Source organism: Lontra canadensis, unplaced genomic scaffold, assembly GCF_010015895.1.
Source record: "Lontra canadensis isolate GAN:19392208 unplaced genomic scaffold, GSC_riverotter_1.0 scaffold4, whole genome shotgun sequence".
In the NCBI taxonomy this organism is placed as follows: Eukaryota; Metazoa; Chordata; class Mammalia; order Carnivora; family Mustelidae; genus Lontra; species Lontra canadensis.
Window position 1 is genome coordinate 13798486 of NW_022630998.1, and position 18772 is coordinate 13817257.

Here is an 18772-nt window from a genome sequence, read left to right on the forward strand (position 1 = left end):
ATAAGCTGTAAAATGCATAATGACCTGACCCATTTCAACTTGTCCAGTATGGGAGCCACTAGCCGTATGTGGCTGTTGGCACTTGAAATGAGTCTAACCTGAAGTGAGATACACCAAAGGTTGCAAGTATGCAACCAATTTTAGAATTAGCATGAAAAATGAAGGATATAAAATATTGAAGTGATGTTTTTATTTATTATTTTTATTTATTTATTCAATTTATTTATTAAATGTTCATTTTTATTTATTTATTAAATATTGAAAATATTTATTTCCATTTGTTTTTTATTAAATATTTATTAAATATCAAAATGATTATATTTTGGATATATTGAATTAAAATATATTGAAATTATTTTTAAAATTTTTTCAAGCTTAAAAAATGGATACTAAAAAATTAAATTTACATCTGTCACTCACATTATATCTTTACTAAACAATGCTGACACAGAAATTACAGAAAAAGTTAGCATGACTGACAATTAAAGTAAACTCTGATAGAATTTTAAAATATTTTATGTATTTTATTTTTGTAAGACAGGCAAAACCATATATGTTATTTTTATGTTATTAGACAATGCTAGAGAATAGAAATAATGAATATAAGTTATGAGTATGCACATACTATTGAACAATATATAACTTGTACTTTTGTTGATAAAATGTGAGTCTATGAAAAAAATACACATGTAGGGTGTTAATTATTAGATATTAACAGCTTCCTTACTCTGTACATGATTTAAAAAAATCTTCAATGCAGGGAACATAGAGATACATGCAGACAGTTTGAGAGATAATTAAAAAAAAAACTCTTCTGGGGGCACCTGTGTGGCTCTGTCAGATAAGCATCTGACTTCATCTTGGGTCATGATCTCAAGATCCTAGGATCCAGCCCCTGATCCCTGCTCAGTCCTGCTCCCTCTGCCCTTCCTACTGCTCGTGCTTTCTCTTTCTCTCAAATAAATAAATACAATCTTTAAAAATAAAATAAATGAATCCTTCTGTTTTTTATTCAAGTAAGTCTAAGTATATACAAATGTCTCAACATTGTAGGTATAATTGAAATAAGCTTTTTATTTCATCTATTTCCAAAGTCTTTGTTTTATGAAATTTCTTATGGTGAAAAATATAAATAGAATTTTCCTTCCTATTCATTTTGTATGTTGTCATACCGAAATTGAAATCTATGAAATGGGGATGATTGTTGAAGGAGAAACTGTTGAAAGGTTCCAACCAAATGGCACTCTTTTAGTTTTGATTGCTTAATTTATGCTAATTTCTATTTTTAATTTAAATGTACCAATAATGCCTGAAATGAATAGTAATACACTTATACTTTTCCTTCTAAATGAAAGCAAAAGTCTGGAAAGCATAATGAGTTCAGTACACTGTTTATATATTCCATTCACATCTCCATGAATTTAGCATATATGTTGTCAATGTGTCATTTTTGAGAAAGAAAAGGTAGCTGTTAAGATATGAAATTATGGCCTCAAGTTCCATATACCTCAGCTTACCAAGTCATTAAAAAAGTGATACTTTTAGCTGTCTTTTGAACCTTTGTGGTTGCAAGGGGTATTTGCCTATTAGAGATGTGCAGAAATCAAACAGCTCTTAGAAGGTTTTCCAATCATTTCTGTGCACCATGACTTTTGATGAACAGATAACATATGGATCATGAAGAATATTTTATTTAAGAATTTAAGAATAGGCCCATAAGGGGCGCCTGGGTGGCTCAGTGGGTTAAAGCCTCTGCCTTCGGCTCAGGTCATGATCCCAGGGTCCTGGGATGGAGCCCTGCATCTGGCTCTCTGCTCAGCGGGGAGCCTGCTTCCTCCTCTCTCTCTGCCTGCCTCTCTGCCTACTTGTGATCTCTGTCAAATAAAAAAATAAAATTAAAAAAAAAAAAAGAATAGGCCCATAACACAATCTCTATACTTCAGACATTAAGAAGTCCCTGGCTAACTGTCAAATGCTTTGTTTGACTTTGGTTATTTCAGAACAACAGCATTTGTGTTCTGCAAGATTTTTCACTGTTTACATTTTAGTTTATATAATTTAAAATTTGAAATTCTTAGTCAATGCTTACAAAGAGTGTGCTGAGAAAACTTAATAAATTGTAATTATTTTAGATCATAAAATATATACCAGACACCGATAAAGAATTATAACAAGAATAGATTTTGCAAGTAGGTAGTTAAACTGCAAACATGTTATCTGTTAGAATTTTAGATGTTTTCCTGGTGGGAAATTGAGTAAAAAGATAATATGGAGATCTCTCTATAATTTTTTACAATTGTATGTGAACTTAAAATTATCTCAAAATAAGAAGTTTAATTAAATTTAGCACTAATAGGAAAGTCCAGCAAGATAAAATGCAAGATCAACAAAGAAAAATCAATAGCTTACATATTTAAAAATAACCAATTATAAGTATTTCATTTATAATAGCATCAGCAGCAATAAAATACTATGGAAGAAATCTATGAAGTAATGTTTAAGTTTAAGAACTTAGGAAAATCTAACATTTTGCTGAATAAATAAAAATAAAACATGAATAAATGGATAAATGATGATCACAGAAACTAGAAGACTATATTATAATTAAATCAATTCTCTACAATTGAAGTTGTGTATTCAGTGTGATTCCAATTTAAAAAAATCCCAAAGCACTCCCCCTGCTCAGAGGGGAGTCTGCTTCTCCCTCTCACTGTGCCTCTTCTTCTACTTGTACTCTCTGTCTCACTCACTGTCTCTCAAATAAATAAATAAAATCTTTAAAAAATCCCAGACTGTAAACTGTTAGAACAAAACTGCAAACTTTCTAAATACTGAAAGGTGTACCATGAGAGAGAGAGAATAAAATAAATCACATAATAAAAAATATATATACAAAACACAAATATACATATATATGAAAATGTATATCTATAAAATAATATGACAGAAGTAAAGCCCAAATATTAGACATAGCAATAAATATAAATGATGCTTGGTATATTTATCAAATAAATACCAATAAATATGAAATCTTATCTCCAGGATGTATTAAGTGAAAGAAACAAAGTAAAAAAAAATATGCAGAGTGCTGTTACTTATATGCATAAACACATTTGTTTACACTAAAATAAAATAATGGAAAGATAAAACATAAAATTACAAATATTAATATTGATAAAGGTAGTGTTAAGGTGGACAGAGTGGGTAGAAGTTAGAATTCCTAGGCTGTACCATGTTTTGTAGATTTGGAGTCCTTTCTCCAGAGAAGATATATAAGTATTTTAGGTAATTATAAAACCGTTAAAAAAAATATATAAAACAAATGAGCTTAAATTTTTATTTTTATTTATTTTATTTTATCTAGTTGGTGACATAACTACATAAGTAGGAACTATTCTAAAAAACAATAAGGCAGAATGATCTTATCATACATCATTAGAGAATATACTGAGAACAAAATGGAAAATTGTCGAGCGTTTTCAGTTTATCATAGTGGTTATTTTGAGATTGAGTTTACAGTGTTGGATAAAGCAAATGGGTAATTTTTGCTTTAAGATCCAGGATTTTTGGCATGAGAGAAAGTATATCTAGATATAAGGTCAGTGAATCCAGAATTTTGAACTGAAGTTTTAAGTATGAACTGAGATATATTTTTGTTAAAAAACCATTTCTAGCTGTGTCTGCTATAAGCCTGTAGGAACAATGACCAGCCCAGTAACAATAAATTTTTCAAGGGCCCAGATTGTGGTTTCTAAACATAATTTTCCACCAAAAGGAAACCAGAGCAACTGGGAAAATGGTCGATTCCAGGTCTGGGTCATTGGTATATCAATGGTATATTCCAGGAAAGGTACAAATTGATTATATAACTTCTTGTTACAATAGTAAGTAAAAATGATGGAAAGATTAATTTGATCATGTATAAAGACCTAAAGAAATAACATGAATAGTCAAAGAAGTCAGTAATTAAACACGTTATTAGTAAAAATTATAATTAATAATAAATTAATTAAATAATAGTAATAAAAATAAAATAAAATGTTAATAATAAAACATATTACTAGTTAATATATCACTCACCCATTTACTCACAGTGACTATTTCCTAGCCAGTTAGGAAATACCATCCCATTTATTCTTCAGTGTTTCTGCATCTGTCACACTTAAATTGTCCTACTAATTTTTAAAAAAAAATTTTTCAGTGTTCCAAGATTCATTGTTTATGCACCACACCCAATGCTCCATGCAATATGTGCCCTCTTTAATATACACCACGAGGCTCACCTATCCCCCTCCCCCCCTCCCCTCCAAAACCCTCAGTTTGTTTCTCAGAATCCACAGGCTCTCATGGTTTGTCTCCCCCTCCGATTTCCCCCAATTCACTCTTCCTTTCCTTCTCCTAATGTCCTCCATGTTATTCCTTATGCTCCATAAGTAAGTGAAACCATATGATAATTGACTGCTTGACTTATTTCACTCAGCAAAATCTCCTCCAGACCCGTCCACGTTGAAACAAAAGTTGGGTATTCATCTTTTCTGATGGAGGCATAGTATTCCATTGTATATATGGACCATATCTTCTTTATCCATTTGTTTGTTGAAGGGCATTTTGGCCCTTTCCACGGTTTGGCGATTATGGTCATTGCTGCTATGAACATTGGGGTACAAATGGCCCTTCTTTTCACTACATCTGTATCTTGGGGGTAGATACCCAGTAGTGCAATTGCAGGGTCATAGTGTAGCTCTGTTTTTAATTTCTTAAGGAATCTGCATACTGTTTTCCAAAGTGGCTGCACCAACTTGCATTCCCACCAACAGTGTAAGAAGGTTCCCCTTTCTCCACATCCTCTCCAACACTTGTTTCCTGTTTTGCTAATTTTGGCCATTCTAACTGGTGTAAGGTGGTATCTCAGTGTGGTTTTGTTTTGAAGCTCCCTGATGGCTAATAATGATGAACATTTTTTCATGTGTCTGTTAGCCATTTGTATGTCTTCTTTGGAGAAGTGTCTGTTCATGTCTTCTGTTAAATTGTCCTAATTTTAATTGAGGGTTACCATATCCTTTTAGTAAAAAGAAAAACATTTAATAATTTTTTTCAACAATCTGTAACCTGAAATAATCCTTTAGTCAGAATCAAACTGCTACTTAAATAGGGTCTGTTATCTTTCTTTAACTTTCTACAGCCTAGTTGAAATGTTTTTTCAATGTGATTCTGCGGAACCTTGCAAGCACAAGCACACAAAGAACTCACTGTCCTTTGTTCATGAACATTCTGGGTCAGAGGGTGGGTCTCTCTTAGGCACCCAAATAGGCACCTCCAGGTGGTGCTAGAGCATTTTGTATCCTACTCCTGTAAAATGCCAGGTAGACAGCTATTTACCTAAAGTCTTTCACAATGAAGAGGGAATTAACTCAAGCACCTACCATTATTTAAGAAGCTAATTTCAGCCTTTAAAAACCATAAGAAGATTGCTATAAGCCTGACTAAATTCCCTAAACATTTAGAATTATAGAGTTCTACTTTGGAAAAGAAATCTTTTCTTTTCCAAATACAAACTGAAATCTGATCAAGATTTTCCTAATTTGTTAACTAGACCAGTAAACATGTTGAGTACCTCTCAGAATTCATGAGAAAACTGGGATATAGCCATTCTTTGAAACACCTGGTGTCTTAAAAATGAAGAGCTACCACAACAGGGTAACCAATAATGTTGTGATATGTTTACAGGCCTATATTAACCAAATGCAAAATTTTAACACAAGAACAATTCCCTCACCATCCATATAACAACTTTTTTGGTTTATTGATGGCAAAAGTCTTCATCTGATGCCCTTTGTTGATTGCAAAGACTTATGGTGGTCATTAGCATGTGCTTTACCTGGCAGCCTAGGAACCAAGTTTATTCTCCATTTTGCTGCTTACCTAGAATATGTCACTGGGCAAGGAAGGGGTCCAGTCTCTCTTGCAGTCAGCTACTCCATTATGAACCTGTTATAAAATATTTGACAGGCTTTAAAGGAACTGAATCATAACATATCTTTCATAAAAAAAATATATGATATAGGATGATTCTTCTGCAAAGGCCCTTAGTTCTGCTTCTCTGGCAAACTTTCATCCTGGGTGTGGACTCTAATCTACTTACTTTATACCTCCCTCTTTGTTATTACTGAGCTGGCCTAGGCCTCTCACAACTGTGTGAAGCATTTGTCACTCAAAATGCCTCCTGAAAATCTTCAGGAAAATATGACTCTTGAGTATACCTGAGTCTGAAGGAAGGACCTTGGGCACTTAACCATTTCTCCTCTGATATCCATGTAAGTGACTATGTTTGATAAAATGATAGAAGGCTGTTCAGGTTAGCAAAAAATGTATTTTAAAACCTGTTTTTTTTGCCCCCCAAATTATTTTATAATGTAAAGTAATAGGATGATTATATTTTGACAATATTATTTAGTTGAAGTTTCAGGAAAAAAATTAGAATTAAGCATAAGGCTTTGATGCTCCCAGTTTGGAGGGTTTTTTTTTTTTTTTTTTTTTTTTGGCTCATTAAGTAATGTCATTTATGAGCAGTATAGTTAGGGAAGCAAATTAATCATCATATTTAAAGAACTGACATGAAAATATACCATTTAGGATAAAAGTAATTATGATTCTGGGAATTAGTTGGATAGCTGGTATTTTATAAAGGATTTTCAGCAGTTGTGACCACCACTACTAACTAGAGAAATTTTCAGCCAATGAACTATATAACCAATGAAGCACATTTAACATTGTTAGCTCAAAGTCCCTTTGGCCCACCATTTTCTGAGGGGATAATAGTTTCTTAAGGACACAGAGAAGCCTCTGTTACAAACAACATTAAGTCCTGATTTAGAGGTGTTCTGCAGATAAGAAGTTAAACTACATTCAAATACTTGATACTTGTTTCAGATAAATAGGGTTATTTATTTATTTATTTTGAAAGACTTTATTTATTTATTTGACAGACAGAGATCATAAGTAGACAGAGAAGCAGGCAGGGAGAGAGGAGGAAGTAGACTCCCTGCTGAGCAGAGAGCCCAATGCTGGACTCGATCCCAGGACCCTGAGATCATGACCTGAGCCAAAGGCAGAGGCTTAACCCACTGAGCCACCCAGGCGCCCCTGGATAAATAGGTTTAATCAGTTGGATTCAATCTATGAGTTACACTCCCCCCCCCCCCCAATCTAGAATAAATTTTAGCCAGGGCACTATGTAATAACAAACTTTGAAAAATACCTGTTTTTTCTACTTTTGATTGACCAAAGTATCAAGATACAAAGGCAAGTGTAGTAGTCCTTGACTTGGTTAGGCAACTCTAGGATGTCTGTGTCATGACAAAATTCAAGTCGCATCCCCAATGAAGGAAATAGGACTCACATACCCCTCCCGCAAACAAGAAGTTCAGAGATTTTTAGTTGCTATTTTGTTCTTAACTAGTTCTTTGTAATGACAAGGAGAGTTATATACAATAAAAACATAAATTGCTGTAATGAAATAAAGTTAAGGCTAAATCTTTGGGCATATTAATTCCTTAGAATAATAATTTCCTTAAAATAAACTTTGGAAGCAGAATTATGCATATTTTAATCAATGACCACAAAAGGATGAAACATGTGCCTGACAATTTTAGTTATTTTATGTTCTCTCTAGATTTATGAAGTAACTGTTTCCGTATACAAAGGGTGGGCATTTTTTGGGACATATTTATTTATATCTGGACAATATACAAGAAGATAAATAATAGAGCTTTTAAAAAAGGTAGAAGATGTTTTCCTGTTATTAACAATATGCTGCATCTTGGGGAAAAAAGATATGTTGAAGAGTGTGCATTGCATCCAGAGGCTGTGCTAATAACTAGAAAGAATTTATATGAAACTTAAGTGCAGGAAGAAATCACACATTTTAATAGATTTGCATTATATTGCATCCATATACAAAGGGATTGTAGTATGGCTTTGTTTTAAGTTGATACATGATTACCTTTTGATGGATGAAATAAGCTTTGCTAAATATTGTAAGCATGAAATATTGAGAAAAGGGTATTTGGCTGTGTGCTTCCGAGCTCTGAAAATGAAGAAATTTCATCAGTGGTTATTATCTCATTCTATATAAGGGAAATAAACCAGATATGAGACTATAAATACTGGATTGTGTTAATGTGAAGAACAGCAAAATTAGTGTATTTAATTCTCAGATGTGCATCTTTGTTATAAGCTGCATTTAGTTTTAGTTTGGTTTACTATCCTAGAATATACTTTAATTATTCAGAGCTCAATATTGATGAACTAGAATGTCTTTTTTATTATCTTAATTTGACATAAATCCATACCAAGCCTACTTTCTGATTTTCATTGCATTGAAATAAGTATGGGAGTTGTGTGATGTGAGGCGTAAAAAGAACATAAGAGTTTGGAATTAGAGAAGTTATTAACGGTCAGTCATATGTAAATTTGGTCAACCTATGTAAAACAGCTTATTAATATCTTTTATCTTACTAAAATTTTTGTATCAACGAGGGCAGGTAAAGATGTATGATTCTTAATTTTTTTAAAACTGTATAATTCAAGGTAGGGTAACTGGTATGAATAAAAAAGAAATTCAGTGAGTTAATGCAATAAAAGCTTATTTCTTGCTTATGTCACAGACATAAGTCATTGGGTTGGGGAACATATACTGGCTCTGCCATCCCCTAGTATGTTCGAATCCTTTGCTCGGTGGGAGACAGAAAGAGCGTGAAGAATCAATCAAGGGGGTGGTTTGATGAGCTAGGACTGGGTGTTTCATAAATCACATGCATCCATATTCCATTGACCAAATGCAGTCACATGGCCACATACACAAATAGACTACTGTATGCTCAATAAAAGGAAACAGTTTTGGTGGCCATCTAGCTAGTCTCTGCTCATTGATCCCTAAGTGACCTCAGCCAATTTAATTGACCTAAATAATCTATACCAATTGACTTAGCTGGTTTAGCTTTTCACAGAACTAGGGTTTTCTGCCCCCCCCCCTTTTTTTCTTTTGGAGATAGATGAGAGTAGTAGTCTATCATCATAGTAACAAGGGAAGACTACAGGTTTCTATTCCTGTTATTCTTATATTTTTTCCCTGTATTTAATATGTCTTCTACTTATTTTAAAGATTTTGTTTATACAAGTAGTTTTTAAGAATTTGATATGATGTATCCTAGTGTTATTTCCTTGTTTTGTTTGGGGTTTGTTGAGCGTCTCAGATACGTATATTTATAGTTTTCATGGAATCTGGAAATTTTGGGTTATTATACCAACAAATGATTTTTCTTTGCCCCCGGCTTCTATACTTTTGGACTGCAATTATGTGTAAAGTAAAGTAAAATGCTTGGTGTTACCCAATAGGTAACTGATATTTGCTTTTTTCCAGTATTTTTTGTGCCTTTAATTTTGGACATTTTCTATTGCTGTATCTTCTAATTCACTTATCTTGCTTCTGCAGTGTCTTAATGGTTAATAATCCTTTCCAGTTAAATTTTCATTTTAGTTATTAAACTTTGTATCTCTAAAATTCTATTTGGTTCCTCTAAAACATTTTCTACTTAACTCCTCATTACATTGATGTTTTTCTCTAAACACTTGAAGATAGTTATAATAGCTATTTTAACACTTTTGCCTTCAAATTTCATCATCTCTGTTTGTGTAACTTTTTCTATTGACTGATTTTTCTCCTAGACATAGGTCACATTTTCCTGCTTCTTGGAATATCTGGTAGTATTTTACTGGATGTTGAACATTTTGAATCTTGCATTGTTGAATGTCTAGGTTTTGTTGTCTTCTTTAAAGAAAATGGGATTTTGTTTTGATTTAGTTATAATTTTATCCATGCATGGTTTGTTTTTCAACTTTGTTTATATGAGTCTAAGGTTGTCTTGGTCTTTGAATAATTTAATCCCACCACTAAAAAATTGATCTTTGGGATCTCAAACATCTCCCATTCTTGAGTGAGCTTTGAAATAATTTAACTCATAAACCTGCAGTTGCTCTTTTCTAACCATTGCAGATTTCTTGGGTTTTCTATCTATGTAACTCTTTCTTTCTAGTATGCTGCCCTGCTTCAGTTATTGAACTCTGATTTTTGGCTTCTTGAATAAGCAAACTGCATGTTTTGTTTGGGATGCCCCCTTTTGCTTCAACACTCAGAATGTCCCTCTGAAAAAAAGAAGTCGGTCAGTTATAGAACTAAATTCATCTGCTTTGATTTTGTCAGAGATCACATTTGTATGTTACCTGTAGTCCAGTGTCTGAAAATTTTTTGATATATATTTGTCTAGTATTCCAGTTCTTTATAGTGGAGAGGTAATTAAATTTCTGTTACTCCATCATGTCCAGAAATGGACTTCTCAATTCAATCATTGTTGTGCCAATTATCTGAAATAGATTTTAATACTTGTGTTGACTTTTTTTAAAGAGAAGATTTCTTTGTCTCTAAGTCAACATTTTTTCTTCAGCTCATGGTCTTGTACATACTAAATAAAAATACTATATATGAGAGATTTGTCTGTTTAAGTCATTCTTTCTTATAAACTCTCTTTCTAACATATTCTCAATGTTCTCACTTTTTCCAATTTAGCCTCTAATCCTTTTCCTCCTGCTCATTTTCTGGCTTTGAGATGACGGCATGGATAATATACCAATTAAAAATACAATAAATACCAATTTGAGAAGCCTTCTCATGGGTGCTCAGGTTATAAGTACTGACAAATGCACACAATTTCAGCTTCTAGAATAGGAGATTTGCTTAATTCACACACTAATCCCAATAGCAGACATTGTGGCCAATTGATATTGATAAAATTCTAATCAATCATAAAACAGATTGATAAAATAAAATCAGGTGGGGGCACCTGGGTGGCTCAGTGGGTTAAAGCCTCTGCCTTCAGCTCAGGTCATGATCCCAGGGTCCTGGGATCGAGCCCCACATCGGGCTCTCTGCTCAGCAGGGAGCCTCCTTCCTCCTCTCTCTCTCTGCCTGCCTCTCTGCCTACTTGTGATCTCTGTGTGTCAAATAAATAAATAAAAATCTTTAAAAAATAAAAGTAAAAAAAATAAAATAAAATCAGATGTTTAGATGATTTTCCTCCTACTTAGTGCTTTTAGATGTTTCGTTGGTCCCTAGTTCATAATACACTTTCCTTTAGGATATTATACTAAATGAACCAGGTTATTGGTGTTTTTTAATTAGTTCATGTGCTAAAATATTTAGCTCTATTTCTTTTTTTAATTGCTATTATGTATGTTTGTATATGCAATGGAGAAGATAACTGTTTCCCCCCAAAACAAGAAAGTGGATTATTATGTATGGTTTCCTTTAATGGAGTTAATTCTTCAAACTAATCTTTAAGAATTAAAGATTAAGAAATATTTAATTTCCATATGCTTTACTTATATTTTGGTGTGCCAGTTGCCCATTAAGATTTGTTAGATTACATTTATTTCTTTATATTCCATCTACTCCCCAAAGGATTTGAGGGGAATAATATCAGGTATAAGATGATGCCAAATGTTGCTTTTCTTTTCTTTTCTTTTCTTTTTCTTTTTTTTCAAAATTTTATTTATTTGACACAGAGAGAGATCACAAGTAGGCAGAGAGGCAGGCAGAGAGAGACAGGGAAGCAGGCTCCCCGCCCATCAGAGAGCCCGATGCGGGGCTGGATCCCAGGATCCTGGGATCATGACCTGAGCCGAAAGCAGAGGCTTTAACCCACTGAGCCACTAGGCGCCCCCAAATATCGCTTTTCAAAAGCAATGAACTTGTCATTGGCTTCCTTTTCTTTCTCTTTCTCTCTCTCTCTCTCTTTTTTTTTAATTTCTTTCTCATGAAGAGTACATAAACAAGCAGTATTAATTCTACTAGTATTTATTGAGTACCTACTGTCTGGTAGGAACTGTGATGAGTGACTGCAGTTCTGAAGCCTACAATCAGAGTTTGGTTCTTGTATCCAATGAGTACCTAACCAGCCAGTTTGTAGGCAGATTGCATATGCCTATTAGCAGTTATCAACTTCTAAAGGATCGGGACAGTTTAACATTAACAACCCTTAATATTGCTACCACAATGGCAAGTGTGAAGATGCTTATTACATTGCAGCTGATGATGAAAAAGCAGAGATGGTCAAAATCCCAAGTCTAACACCAGCTGTAAATGACTCTATATTAACAAAGTGTTGTTTTTTTTTTTTTTTTTTTTTTTTTCCCCAGAACAGCTATGAATGGAGAAAGTGGAACACTTTTGTGTCCATCTGTTTGTGGCACAGCTTAGAAAAATATTTTTAAATGATTTGAGAATGAGTTTTTGGATCTTTTCCATACTCTTTTATTATTTCATAATTTGCCAGCCACTTAGAACACTTTGAATGCAGTTGGTTTAGATAGCTCATTTATATTAGTTTTAGCATGTTCCCATTATCCTTCCAAAGGGCAGCATCCTATTCCTGCAAGCTTACTTCATAACTCTTGTTGTTAATGCAAAGAAACAAACTCCTTCACACGGTCCCATATGAGCTATTTGCGTCATCATACTCTGAAGTCTGTGATCATTTTTCTTCCTCTCAGCTGACAAAACAGATAAGTTTGTATTGATGATGTGAACAATTAAAGAGATAACTGAAATTAGAATATTTGAAAGGGATGTCGCCTTCTAGATAAATCCATTAGTGAGACTTTCATAACATCCTGTCTATCAACATCATGCAAGATTGGACAGAAATCCTAAACATTTCTCATTTTCAAATGCCAAAAGGTGAACATTGCTTCGAGAAATTGATATCTATATCAGGGTCTCAGCAGGGTGGTCACTGGACTGGGGTTGGAACTGTGAGTTCACCAAGTTGCTCCATGCTCTGGGCATGTGTCCCCTGAATGTCCTCACCCCTTTGCTTCTGTTTGCCACATGATACTTACAAGAAGAAACAAACCAGGAAGAGAATCTCCCTTCCCCTGTAATATCCTTTTAGGTTCCTCTAAAAAAACAAAAACAAAGAAAAATTTAATGTATTCACTGCAAAGGAGAATTGCTTATATGATCTAGTACCATTGTCACAAATCAGATAATGTAGGGGATATTTGGATCTGAGAGGCAATAAATTGATAACTGCCCCAAAGATATATAGAAGATAAATTGGCAAAAGAAAATGATAATCTTAATTTCTTTTGTCTAAGAGAAATATGTAGATGTCTATGAATGTCACTATATTTATCTTCTGACTGTTTTCCCCACTAGTACAACAATTTAATTCCAATTTAATTGGAATTTGATCCCGAGGCAGTAATGCTGTGTGAAAATTTCCATTGACTTGGCCCTTACTTTTCTTCATTCTGCCCCCGCAAACTGCATATGTGTATATCTGAATTCTAATCCCAGTTCTGCCAGTTATTAGATTCATAATCTTCTAAAACTTAATCTGCCTATTTGTAAAGTAGGAATTAAAATATGTCTTCATAGACATGTAAGGTTTACAAAATACTGTTTGTGAAAATTCAGTTCATCTTAGACACTAAGTAAATGTTTATGAAATTCAAATCCTTTGTAATTTCTAACTCAAAAACTATCACAACAATTGTGTAAAAATGAAAAGGATTAGGTGGTTTTAGCTTCTGTACTTGGAGGAAACCACAGAAAATCCTGAGTTACCTTGAGGAAATATTAGGAATATATCTATGGCTTGCAATTAAATTGTTTTAGGTTTTGCAAACTGTTTGAAATCACAAACTCATATTGTAAAATCTTTATGCTTCCATGACAATACAACCATTGATAATTGCTATTCTATATACACAGATGTTTGAAAGTTATAATTGTAGACTTGATCAATCAGTCAATCAATGTGGTTATTTTTAACTGGTTTCTCCTTTCTGCTGATTAATTAACTCTCTTATTCAGTCTGTACTCCTAAATAATGTCCCCCCCAATACACATGGACTTATTCTAGTGAGCAGAAAGTATTTTTGGTTGAAATGTGAATAAAGTTGTTTCTCTTTTAAATTCTAGCATCAGTCATATCCTCTGTTTTTTACTCTTTGCCGTTCTTGGTACTTCCCAATCATGTGTACCATTTTATGGTAATTAAATCCTGCCTTTTCTTCTACATGGAAAGCCTTTGAATTGTATGCATATATCAAGGCTTCACAGATAGCACAAGCCAGAGGTGATCTCTTAGTCCTTTGACCTCTCCCTCACCCCACAGAATGTGGTCTGCACACATCCTCCAGGATGTTTTTCCTCATGTTGTAGGCCTCTGTATATTTACCTGTGTCCATATCAATACTCTTGAGTGATAGGGTCAATATATCCTTTGTGTATTACACAATATATTATGGTTTACAATAGTTGGTACCCAATAATATTTGATTATGATAATAATGGTCTTAGATAAGGTAAATGATATCAAACTGATTAGAATTATAATATAGCTATATTTAAAATATAATTTCTAAATAATTAATATATTCAGAGGGCTCAAAACTCAAAAAGCATGAGGAGCTATACAATGACAACTCTCCCTCTCCCCCTTCCACTCAGTTCCTCTTCAGATAGCTAATAACTATTAATTTCTTAGCTATTCTTGCAGAGAAATTTTATGTTTATACAAATTAAATACATATATTATTACCTTATTTTTAAAAGATATTTGTTTTAAAAATGCTTTTTTTTTTTTTGCTTTTTCACCTTAACATACTTAGGATACCTTCCCACACATAACATATAATTATAACTAATGTTTATTTAGTATTTACTATGTACTAGCTTTTGTTTTCAGTATTTTATATGTATTAAATTATTTAGTCATAACAATTACACTAAAAGGTAAATACTCTTATTGCCCTCTTCGGTTAAAAAAGAAACTGAGGGGCTGCCTGGGTGGCTCAGTGGGTTAAGCCTCTGCCTTCAGCTCAGGTCATGATCTCAGGGTCCTGGGATCGAGTCCCACATTGGGCTCTCTGCTAGGCAGGGAGCCTGCTTCCTCCTCTCTCTCTCTCTACTTGTGATCTCTCTCTATCAAATAAATAAAATCTTTAAAACAAAAAAAGAGACTGAGATATGAAGAAATAGAATAACTGGGGCACCTGGGTGGCTTGGTCATTGGGCATCTGCCTTAGGCTCAGGTCATGATCCCAGGGTCTTGGGATCGAGCCCCACTTCAGGCTCCCTGCTCATCAGGAAGCCTGCTTCTCCCTCTCCCACTCCCCCTGCTTGTATTCCCTCTCTCGCTGTCTCTGTCTCTGTTAAATAAATAAATAAAATCTTAAAAAAAAAAAAAAGAAATAGAGTAAACTGCCCAAGATAGGAAGCAGCATGACTCAAACTTGGAATACTGACAGTCTGGCTCTGGGGTTCATGTTTTTATCCATTATACACACTGACATTTGTAGAACTTCCTCATTCTTGTTTGCAAAAGAAAACTAGATTTCAGATCCTTAATAGCTGCCTTTTTTTAAACTCTCACTCTATGTTAGGCACGGGGCCAGTCCCATTGCATGACTGCGAGAGGCACAATTCATGTGGCATATTCTATGAATGAGTCACCCCTGGAGTTGGGTAATGTGGTTACCCTAAAAGGCACCTTTCAGCAACTCATGGAGAAAATGAGGGTTAGATTGGTAATTTGCCCAAGATTACATACTGTATTGGTAAGTGTGGAACTGTGAATTGAACACTGATCTACCTGATAACAAAACTCATCCTCTAAACCACCACCGTTAAACTGCTTCAGTTGCCTTCAGATTTCAGATCTTCAGTAAAGAGAAAATGTATCTTTCAGGTTGTAGGTGATATGGTAGAAAAAACAGTGGTACCATCTTCGTTGAGTTTCCTTCGGGAGAATCCTGAAGAGTTTCACTCCTTCCTCAAACTTGCTTCACCTATTACATTCCTTTATTTCAGTCATCAGGAGAGTTGAAAGAGGAGTTCGTTTCAGAAAGACAAATGTTTAGCTTAAAACATGGCTTCTAGCTGATTCAGTAATTTGTTTTTCAGACCACACTTTATACTCAAAAAGAAAGTGCGAGAGATATGACAGACTTCACTTAGAATTGAAATAAAATTTATCTCTTTTCCTTCCTATCTTCCTTCCTTCTTTCCTTCCTCCTTCCCTCCCTTCCTTCCTCCCTTCCTCTCTGCTTTATTTTTTCTGGTCTGGTTCTGCTCTAAGAACACTTGCCCTACTTGGGGTTAACTTTTCTTCAGAATACATTTGAGTGACTCACAGTTCTGGAAATTGGTGAAAATTTGCAAAGTGCCTGAGCATCCTTTTTAATTTCTCTTCCATTCTTTGAAAAGGATTACTCTTCTGGGGGAAAATGAGCAGATGGTGCCTAAAGCAGTTGGCCAAATTTCTATAACAATGCTATTACTTGACTCTGTGTCATTGGCTGGAGCATCTGTCAGAAGAAAGAGTTACGCTCCCATGCCTCTCCCCTTTGACAATTAATCACACCTCTCCTCCATTTCTCACTGTTCAGCATATTGTCTTTTTCAAAATCTGGTGCCAGAAGATTTCACTGACGCTCTGACATAATTCAAAGAAGATACTACAACAATAGCATTATTGGGATTCCTATGAGACAAAGAGAGACTTCACTGGGAAGGAGGCTGACATTTTTTCAGTTATTTCTGACAAGAAGACTGTATAGGGCCAGTTACTAAGTCTCAAGGGAATTATGATCTTTGATGACATAGTAGCAAAAAAAAAAAAAAAAAAAACCAACAAACCCAAAAACTAATATGCTATGGAAACTCCACAACCTCATTCTTCTCCATCTTTCTGATTTAATTCTAGTCGACCTATCTTCAAATATGTATATGGTGAAGAAAATCTATCATTTCATCTTGCCATATGGCATTATTACCACATAGAATTCCTGTGTCAGAGACTAAATGTCTAAATGCAACAGTATTTGTAATATTTCTTGTATCAGTTAAGACAGTGACATGACTATGCTTTGGCCAAAGTTAGAGAAAAAAGAACAGGAGAACATGTACTAAATTGGAGCAGTCATAGTCATAACACAAAACTGTTGGTCATAAATATGTACATAGTTTGTTGAAATAGAATATTGAGTCTTCAATAATAGAATGAATAATTTCATTTCACAGATTAAAAACCAGTTTATGTTTTGAAACCTAGGCATCTAATAGTTATCTCAGCTTTCCAGATACAATCTCAGTGGCCCAAAGATCTTTAGCCAAAGTCATAAAATTTTTAATGTTTCTGTTCATCCAGTCCAATTGGGGCTAGGCCAATGGACTCTCCCTCCTACATCAGGATGAGAAACTCATGTGCTGGCCCAGGGGATGAAGTAAGGCAAAGGATGACTCAGTTTTATATTTCTTCTTCTTTTTGACAAATCCTATTTTTTGGTTGTTGTTGTTATTGTTGTTTTGTTTGTTTGAGAGGCATCTGATTTTCTTGAGCTCATTGTGAACAGGGAGGATATTTATGGAAAAAAGAAACAAGAACAGGGACTGTCCGTGGAAGACTAATTACCATGGTCTGCTAGAAAACAAATAGACCTGTCTCTTATTCCTTTGTTCCTCAGAGACTTTGTCATAATGATATGGAACTGTATCCTCTCCTCCACAAACAGTGGAGGCTCTAGTCTTCTATATAAAAGAGCTAAGGGTCGCAAACAGGTTGGAATTATTGGAACTCAGAGTCTAGAGAAACTGATTCAAAGCTGAATTTGTTCTCTGTGATTAACTTAGATTATATATTACAGATAAATAGAGCAAAAATTCTTAGAGCTTTCATTCAGCTTAAGATTAAGAACATAATGATTTTTATATCAAATTATGTTGTTAATGGTATTAAAATTATAATCATTATTTTATTTAAAATGGCTTTCGGGGATAAAGAATCCAGCAGCGCTAAAACTTCCCAAAATACCTTTCGGTTATAACTCTCTTCATGGGATCCTCCATGTTGTTTCTACTTCCACCCCCTAGATGTCACCTGCTTCTCTCTTCTTCACCTGTACTTTCCCTGCTTTTCTGTTTTACCCCTTATCATATGGAGTTGTAATTATTTGTTCATACCTTCCATTAGATCATTTGTTTTCAAGAACAAAAATATTGCCGTTTATTTTTATAACCATGGCACTATGTTGAACATCAATGCCGATGAGTCAGATGTGGAAAATGAATAAACAATTTCATCATTCTCTTGGATGACAGTGTTCAAAGCTCTGCTTATCGAAATCTATGAGAAAGACAGACAGACAGACTAGCCAGTGAAAGTTTTCAGAAATGGCCCTAAGGACAAATGGCAAATGAAGAAAGAGCTATTCAAGGAAATTAATAAAAGAAAGGTGAGAGTATGTGATATTTGACCCAAGAGTGCTTCCTCCTTACCTCTCTCCCAGCTCTGAAAGGTGGAAATACTGCTCCAGACCATTGCAGCGAAGACCACAGGACCACTTCTTGGCCAGCTACTTTGTCAGAGGGCTTTTTTTTTCCATGAAGAAACAGATCTTCAGTGCTTCTCCTGCCCCCAGCTACATGTTGCTCAGGCTAAGTTCCAGGAGGGAGTCCCATTGATGAGAAGTGGGACTCCCTTCTTCAAATGCGGGCTCTACGTTGGGTATGGAGCCCTGAGAATACTATGGTACTGACTTACTTGCCCTAACTCATGAGGTAGAGGTTCCACATGAGGAGAGAGAAACTGAGAGAGACTCAGTGGCTGCCCCCTACACGGAGTGTTGAACTTCCAAAGGGGGTGGTCAT